Below are 7,578 nucleotides of genomic sequence, written 5' to 3'. Positions count from 1 at the left end.
GAACCCTCTGAAGTGCCTGCAACACAAGAAGCACTGCTCTCATCTCCAGGATGTTTATATGCAAATGTATCTCGTGTTCTTGCCACGTGCCTTGGACTGTCCTGCCAAGATAATGCCCCCCCACCCCATCTGGGAGGCGTCGGTGGTCACCGTGGCAATAGGGATGGGTGGAACGAAGGGCTTTCCCACATTCAAATAGTTGGTGCACAGCCAACAATGAAGGTCCTGCTTGCACCTGTCCGTAAGATGGAACGAGATAGTGGGAGTCTTTGGAGAGACCACTGAACAAAGAGGAGCCATTGAAGAATTCTCATATGTAATCTCGCTAAAGGGCCAACATGATAGTTGCTGCCATAGTCCCTAGGAGTTGGAAAACCAGTCTTGCCTTCGCTTGTCTCAGGGGCATCAGCATGTGTATCTGTTGTTGTAATACTGTGATCCTTTCTTGTGGTAAAAATGCTCGCATTCGAATGTGTCTAAACCTGCTCCTATAAAGGTGACATGCTGTGAGGGCAATAAGGCAGATTTTTCCCAATTTATTGTTATGCCCAACTGGTGACATAGATTGATGGTAGCGTCCCTGGTTTAAACTAGTTGATGCCTGCTGGGGGCAGTAAGGAGCCAGTCGTCCAGGTACAGAAACACCTGGAATCCTTGACGTCTCAAGTGAGCCGTCACCACCGCCATACATTTGGTGAACACCTTGGGGGCTGTGGTGAGATCAAAGGGCAAGGCTCGAAACTGGAAGTGACTGGCTCCCAGCCGGAAGCGTAGGTGACTCCTGGATGCTCTGTCCATTTTCAGATGGTAGTAAGCATCCTTGAGGTCGATGGAGCACATCCATACCTCCTCTCCCAACAATGGGAGAATCAATTGTAGTGTGACCATACTGAACTTGGACTTGTTCACGTGATTGTTGAGTTGGCTCAGATCTAGTATGGGTCTCAGGTCCCCTGTTCTTTTCAGCACCAAAAAGAATCTTGAGTAAGTCCCTAATCCGATTTGGTCTGAGGGGACACGCTTGATAGCTCCTTTTTCTAGCAGCTGCGAGACCTCTGAGGCTGCTTGATCCCTTTGACTGGGTGGTACGTCCGGGATTTTTCCTGATTGGTAGGGGTACTGACGAGAATGGAATGAGGTAACCTCCGGAAATTATCCGTAATACCCATCGGGCCTGGGTGATTCTTTCCCAGGCTTCCGGATATAAGGAAATTCGACCCCCGACTGGCTCCGGATAAGCGCAGTTGGGCACACCCTCAGGAATGAGAGTATGGAGAACCACGGAAGGAGTTGCAGTGTCCCGAATTGCAAGGGCCCCCTCTGCCTCTGGGGCGCCGTCTCCCTGAATAACCCCCCTCCCCTGCCTCTGGAGGGAGGTTCACCTTGTGCGGCAGGAAAAAACCTCTGTGATTTGTTGAACCACATCTCTGCCCCCCCCCCCCCACTGGGCCTTGGGATAAGGCCTAGAAGGAAGGGAAAAACGGAACCCTATGGCAGACAGGGTCTTTTTCCCTCTTGCTCGCACCTGGTGAGGCTGTCTTTCACTTTGGTCCCAAACAAAGAGGAACCATCAAAGGGGGCATCAGTGAAGGAAGACTTGAAGGCCTCTGCAAAGTGACACAGGCACAGCCAGGCTTGCCTCCTAAGGGTGACCCCTGAGCTTGCTGCCCTACTCGCTCCCTCGGCTGCATACGAAATGAGCCCCATGGATGAGTTGACAATGCAGTTGAGGATAGAGACCTGGGCGTTAACCGACTGAGCCACCGCCTCAGGAACGTTACCCGCAAGAGTATCTCCTAACTCTCTGAGGAGATCTCTCTAGAGCCGAGTGAAATGAGACAAGTAATTCAGCAACCGTAATGTAAAGGTCGCTGATGAGAGGGTATGCTTTCCCATGGTCCTAGACTCCTTGTTAGGAGGATGGACAGATGAAGAAGACTCTGCTACTTCCTTCTGGGTGGCTGCTGCCACCACCATGGCATCTACTGGAACACCTTTAGACAGAAACTCTTTGCCCTGGGGGACGGAAAGAAACTTGTTGGGATGCCTGGGCATGGGCTCCACAGAATCAGGGTTCTCCCACACTCTTCGACAAATCAGGTCAAGGAGTTCGAAGGGTGGAGACATCCAGGAGGCAGAGGGTTGAGCACCGAAAGCCTTAAGGAATACTGACTCCTCCTCGGAAGGGGCTTTGGAAGGCCAGTCACCTCTTTGTTTCAGTATCTCCAGGATATCGGAGAAGGAAACATCATCAGAGGATGACTTGGGGGACTCCTCCGATTCCTCAAGGTCAGTATCAGAGGTGAGGGACTCGTCTTGGGAGTCTATGTGCTTCCTCTTGCACGTTTTCTTTCTGGGGGGCTCCTCTGAGGGACCTTCAGAAATCTGGGGACCACTCGTGGGGGTATCCCTAGGCTCTGGTGCTCTGCTGTCCATGGATGGGTGGTGAACAGAAGCTCTCACCGGAGTGGTGGGGGACAGAGTGACCGACCCGCCTGATGTAGCTGACAACCTGGCCAGCGCGGTCCACATAGCCTCAAAGGCCGGCCAACCCTGAGTCCGAGGAGCGACCAGTCTCCAAGGCCATGACAGGAATCGGAGTTCCCCGAGCCGAAGCACAGAGAGGGAGACTCGGAACCGAAGTAAGTGCTGAGATGTCCCCCTCGGGACTGACTGAAGAGTCTCGAGTCCCAAACCCCAATGATGGAGCCGACTAGGTCAGAGCCGATGTCGGTACCGATGTTGCCGAATGGGGCATCGGAACCGGCCTAGAAACATCACGTGGCGCGGAACACTCCGGCTCCGAAGACAGAGATGTGCTTGGAGGAGGAATGATCAAAGAAGGTGTCGGGACGGGCTCCGGAGCTGACTGGGTCGGAGCCGAAAACAATTTTGCCAAAACCGGTGACTGGAGGAGCTTCTGAACCACCCTATCCACATCCACATCCGAAAGGGTCCTGGAGGATTTGGAGGACAGGGATGGAGAATGCGATCTCCTCTCAGGAGAAGTAGGTTTGATACTAGGCGATCAGCTCCTAGGAGGTTCCAATACAATTGCAGCAGACGCCAGTTCCATAGATATCAATCCTTCCTGCGGCCCCAAGGACAGTGGAGCCGAGGAGGTCAATGCAGTTTTTGGCATTTTCTCCGGAGGCTCCGATGAAGCTGACAGCTGGAGATCTCTTTTTTGACTTGCCAGATTTAGACTTGCCACTGAAAGCCGAATCCATAGCCTCATCAAAAGAGGGTTTCAATAGTCCCTTTAAGATTAGCTTATTCTTTCTCTCTTGGAGAACTCTAGGGCTGAACACATGACAAAAGCTGCAGGATTCCTGCAGATGGATGGCTCCTAAGCAGTAGACACAAATGGAATGTCCATCGGTTATGGGCATTTTGTACCTACATTTTGAGCGCTTTTTAAATCCCAAAGGTTTATGCTCCTTTGTATCCTTAGACATTTTAACTGCCCACAACACAAAAACCAAGTCAGTACAAGAACAGGCGTTCACTCTATAAAGGCGGGAACAACACTGAGGTAATCAACACCAAAGCAGCGATCAAACTGCACACAAACTCTAGCACAATTTCAACAAAGGAACACAAGTAGAGGGTAGCCAAAACCTCCAATTTAAACGGTTTGGTAAATACAGAAGGAAACAGAGGAGAACTAGGCCCTCTAACTGAAACAGGCCTAGCCCGGGGAACAGTAAGAGGAATACCACACAAAAACTCACAAAAACTCACAATAACCAAGCCTAACACACCAGACAAAATTAGACAGCTTTAAACAATAGCTATGAAAATACCTTTTGATTGACTCAAATCTCTCTTAAATCAAGAAAAGAAGGTACTTAGCCACAGCCAAGTGAGACCACATCCTAGCTACATGAGCGGCAAACGAGATCTGGGGATATGGAGCAGTGCACCATGGGATACCCGCTTAGCCCAGCCAATGAGAGACTTCGAGCTAGTAAAATCAGCCAAGTCGGAGCCGATATTCGGCTCTGAACCCACGGGTAAGAATGTAGGCGAGATAGGACTACATAACATCCTGTGTTAGACCTTCTACATTAAACCCTTCACTTCGCAGGCACTCCATAACTTCAACTTCTATTTTTTTTTTAACTTCTACGTTACTAATCTTCTTTTCTACATTCCCTCTGTTGTTATATCTTTCGGCTTTTCCTGGTTAGGGGTCGTCACAGCGGAACTCTGGTCCGCTAATGATTGGCAGTAGATTTTTATGTACTGACTTGCCAGGCCTGACGCACAACCTTCAACGAAGGTACGCCCATTCACACATGTCTCCATACAGAAGACGCTTTAGCTGAGAATCGAACAGGACAACATCTTACTGTGAGGCGATAATGCTACCATATCTGGATCCCATTGCCTGTATTTCTCCTAGAATATCTTTGGGGCTGCCTTCTTTAAACTTGGCTTTCACTTTTGTATAAATATTGCACCATATCAAATCTCTCTTTCTTTCCCATGTCCATATTTCTTTTACTATTCAAAAATCTCTAGGTTTTGTTGTTTATATTTTCACACTTCCCAAACAGATCAAAGTTTCTTGATCTATATACTGGCTTTCACAAATCTATTCTATTAATGAATACAAATTTTTATTTGACGCTTTTGACAGTTTTTCTTCTGGAAGTATTTTTCTTTCCTGTAATTTCTCTCTTAATTAATAATTTTGTATATCTTGTGTTTGGAGATTCTGGACTTTTTGCACAATAGTAACAATGCATAATTTCTTTCTTATCCTCAATAGCCACTTTATCATCTTTATTGCTCTTCTTTGGCGTATCAGTTTTTTTGATTTTTGTGGACTACTACTTCCTTCTACAATGGGGGGGGGGATCCTCCCCTGGGCCTGGCCCCATTGTAGGAATGTTTCCATATTTTGAGGATTCTACACTATCTTTTCCAGTCCCGACACCAGAGTGCCTACCAGGATTGGGCACTTTTTTATCCTGGGTCTTGTGCACCCAGCATTTTTAATATTTAGCCTACTTCTGTCCATGATATATGCTATATAAATACAGTCTATATATATCAATGTTGTCTTGGTGAGATTTTGTGAAAAACAGGGTCCACCTCACAAAGGTACTCGACAAGACTTGAGGATGAATTCAGTTTCAGCAATAATACTCTCCTTTACTTACTGACTTATCTCTCCATTCGGACCACTCTTTATATATATATATATATATATATATATATATATATATATATATATATATATATATATATATATATATATATATATACATACATACATATATATATATATATATATATATACATACACACGGATGTACTTCAAAACATCAAAGTACACAAACAGATGTCTAACAATCAATCCCGAAAGATCAACAGCCAAAAACAATCAAACAAAACACTTACTTTTTTTTGCAGGGAGGCTAGCCCCCTGGCACCCACCCATGTGGGGGGGGGCTGTGTCCCCCACATGCCCTGTTAATTATATATACCAACTCTGAGACTGTTCTACAGTGGGGGAAAGGCCAAATTTTCCCATCCCCACTGTGCATAATCTTGCACAGACTTAACACCAGCAATCAAATGACTTTCAATCACTTCTGCCAGTGTTAAACACGTTCAACTTTATGAATGCTCAATGATATGAAGTGCTCTCATACACACACACACACACGTACACTTTTGTTATTGTAATTACAAGTCAGATTAATGGACAGTATAACTGAGTGACAACAGCCATTCTTCACTTGTACAATACATAACCCCCCCCCCCCCGTTCATGCTGACATGATCACAGAATATTTTCATAACTCTTTTAGTACATAAAGTCTGCAAAGAAAGTAATATAAAGTTCAGTTGACCTGATACAGCAAGATTATATGTACCTGGTTATGACAGACTATCTCAAAACTCCACTTTAGATCCTTCCTTTTTGACAAGAAAGGACATCATTAGCTGTAAATGGAACTACAGCATTAAAGGCAGTCTTTAGTCATCTTTGCATAAAAGTACATGCATATCCTGCTTTGAGGGAAAATATCACTTTAGTCTGCTTTGCATAAACTAAATTTTTTAAGTAAAGTTATCAACATCAGAAAGCCTTCTCAACATTTGATGACACTCATTGAAGACCCCCTGGCCAAAAGCCAGATATTTTTTGATGAATCACCCATGACTTGCAGGACAGCTGGGGTGGTAGTAACCTGCTTTTCCATGTATAGGGAAGATCAGCAGGCAGAAAAATGCCTAGGACGCACATGAAGAAGAAAAGTCAAGAAGTCAGAGAAGAAGAGTCAACTCTTCTCCAATAACCTAGTGGAATGTCAAAAGACAAAGCCAGAGGCAAACCTTTTCAGAGCAACATATGCTCCCTCAACATTATGTTCCCCTGTGCTTTTCCATCAAAAGAAGAGAAAAATAAATAGTTCTATTTTCTAATTCTCATTATGGCCTAATCTCAAAAGAGGAGGTAAAACAAGATGCCGGGAGATTGTAGCAATAACAGCACTTTCTGAACAAAGGCTCAGATTATTTTTTAGAACTTACCAAAAATGACTATAAAAATAACAAAACTTGCAATTGCAAGAAAAAGTCTAAACAAACTGCTAATACTAAAGGGAAACACAAGAGGGTAGAAAGAAATGAAAAAAGTGAGGATGGGGTGAGACTTTTTCTGCATCTTCTATTAATCCTCGCAACAGAGAGTCATATAGACACAGCTTGCTCTGCTTAAACTTACTGACTGATGCAAGCTGGCTCATCTATTGATAAGGATGATCTACAAAAATAAGGACATGACAGGTAAGACATCCCCCCCAAAAAACAAAGATTAGTACAATTGTTATAGAAGGAAACTGCATACCTGGATTTTTGTGGACCTTCTGCTCCCACAACAAAAGACAAAATCTAGTCAAGTAAAATGACTGCAGTACCTTGGCTATGTGCAAAGCCTACCTTAGCTTAAAAAATACAGCTACTGGTGAAAAAAATGAAAGCTAAGTCACCAAGGGGATATCTTGATTTTTTGTGCATTCATGTTTTTCTTTTAAAGTATGAAGTTCTATGCACCCCACCACCAGATGTCAGTACACCAGTCTAATCAAGGTTCCTCACTCTATGGGATCTTATGAAAGTTGAAAAGTTAATATGTTTTTCTGACAGTGTTAACACATTTGTTGAATGAAGTCACAACACACTTTGATGTATTTTTTTCATCTCGGGTCCAAAACGATACTAAAATGCAGGCATCTACATCTTTTGATCTGTAATCCAAGTGCCCAAGTAGAACTGTAATTAGAAGATGTGGTAGTAAATACAAAAAAAATGGCATTCTGTACCACAAGCTTTAGATAGCAGGAAGTTATCATACAATGAATCTTGGTGTTGCTAAAAAGGTGGGCCCCAAAAACTGGAGAAAAAAAGTTTTTGTTTTGGAGCTGATCCTTCTTGTGCAGTGTCTACTAAAGGAACAACCTTGTTGTGGTATCCACAGTTCACAGCACATCATTAGGACTACCTATACAATGCTACAGTAATCAGGTTAGGATGACAGAAGGGAGTGCTGAATGTTCC

The sequence above is a fragment of the Protopterus annectens genome, chromosome 2.part0, assembly GCF_019279795.1.
Source record: "Protopterus annectens isolate FY-2018-M chromosome 2.part0, PAN1.0, whole genome shotgun sequence".
NCBI classification, from domain to species: domain Eukaryota; kingdom Metazoa; phylum Chordata; order Ceratodontiformes; family Protopteridae; genus Protopterus; species Protopterus annectens.
Note: the sequence above shows the minus strand (reverse complement) of the source record.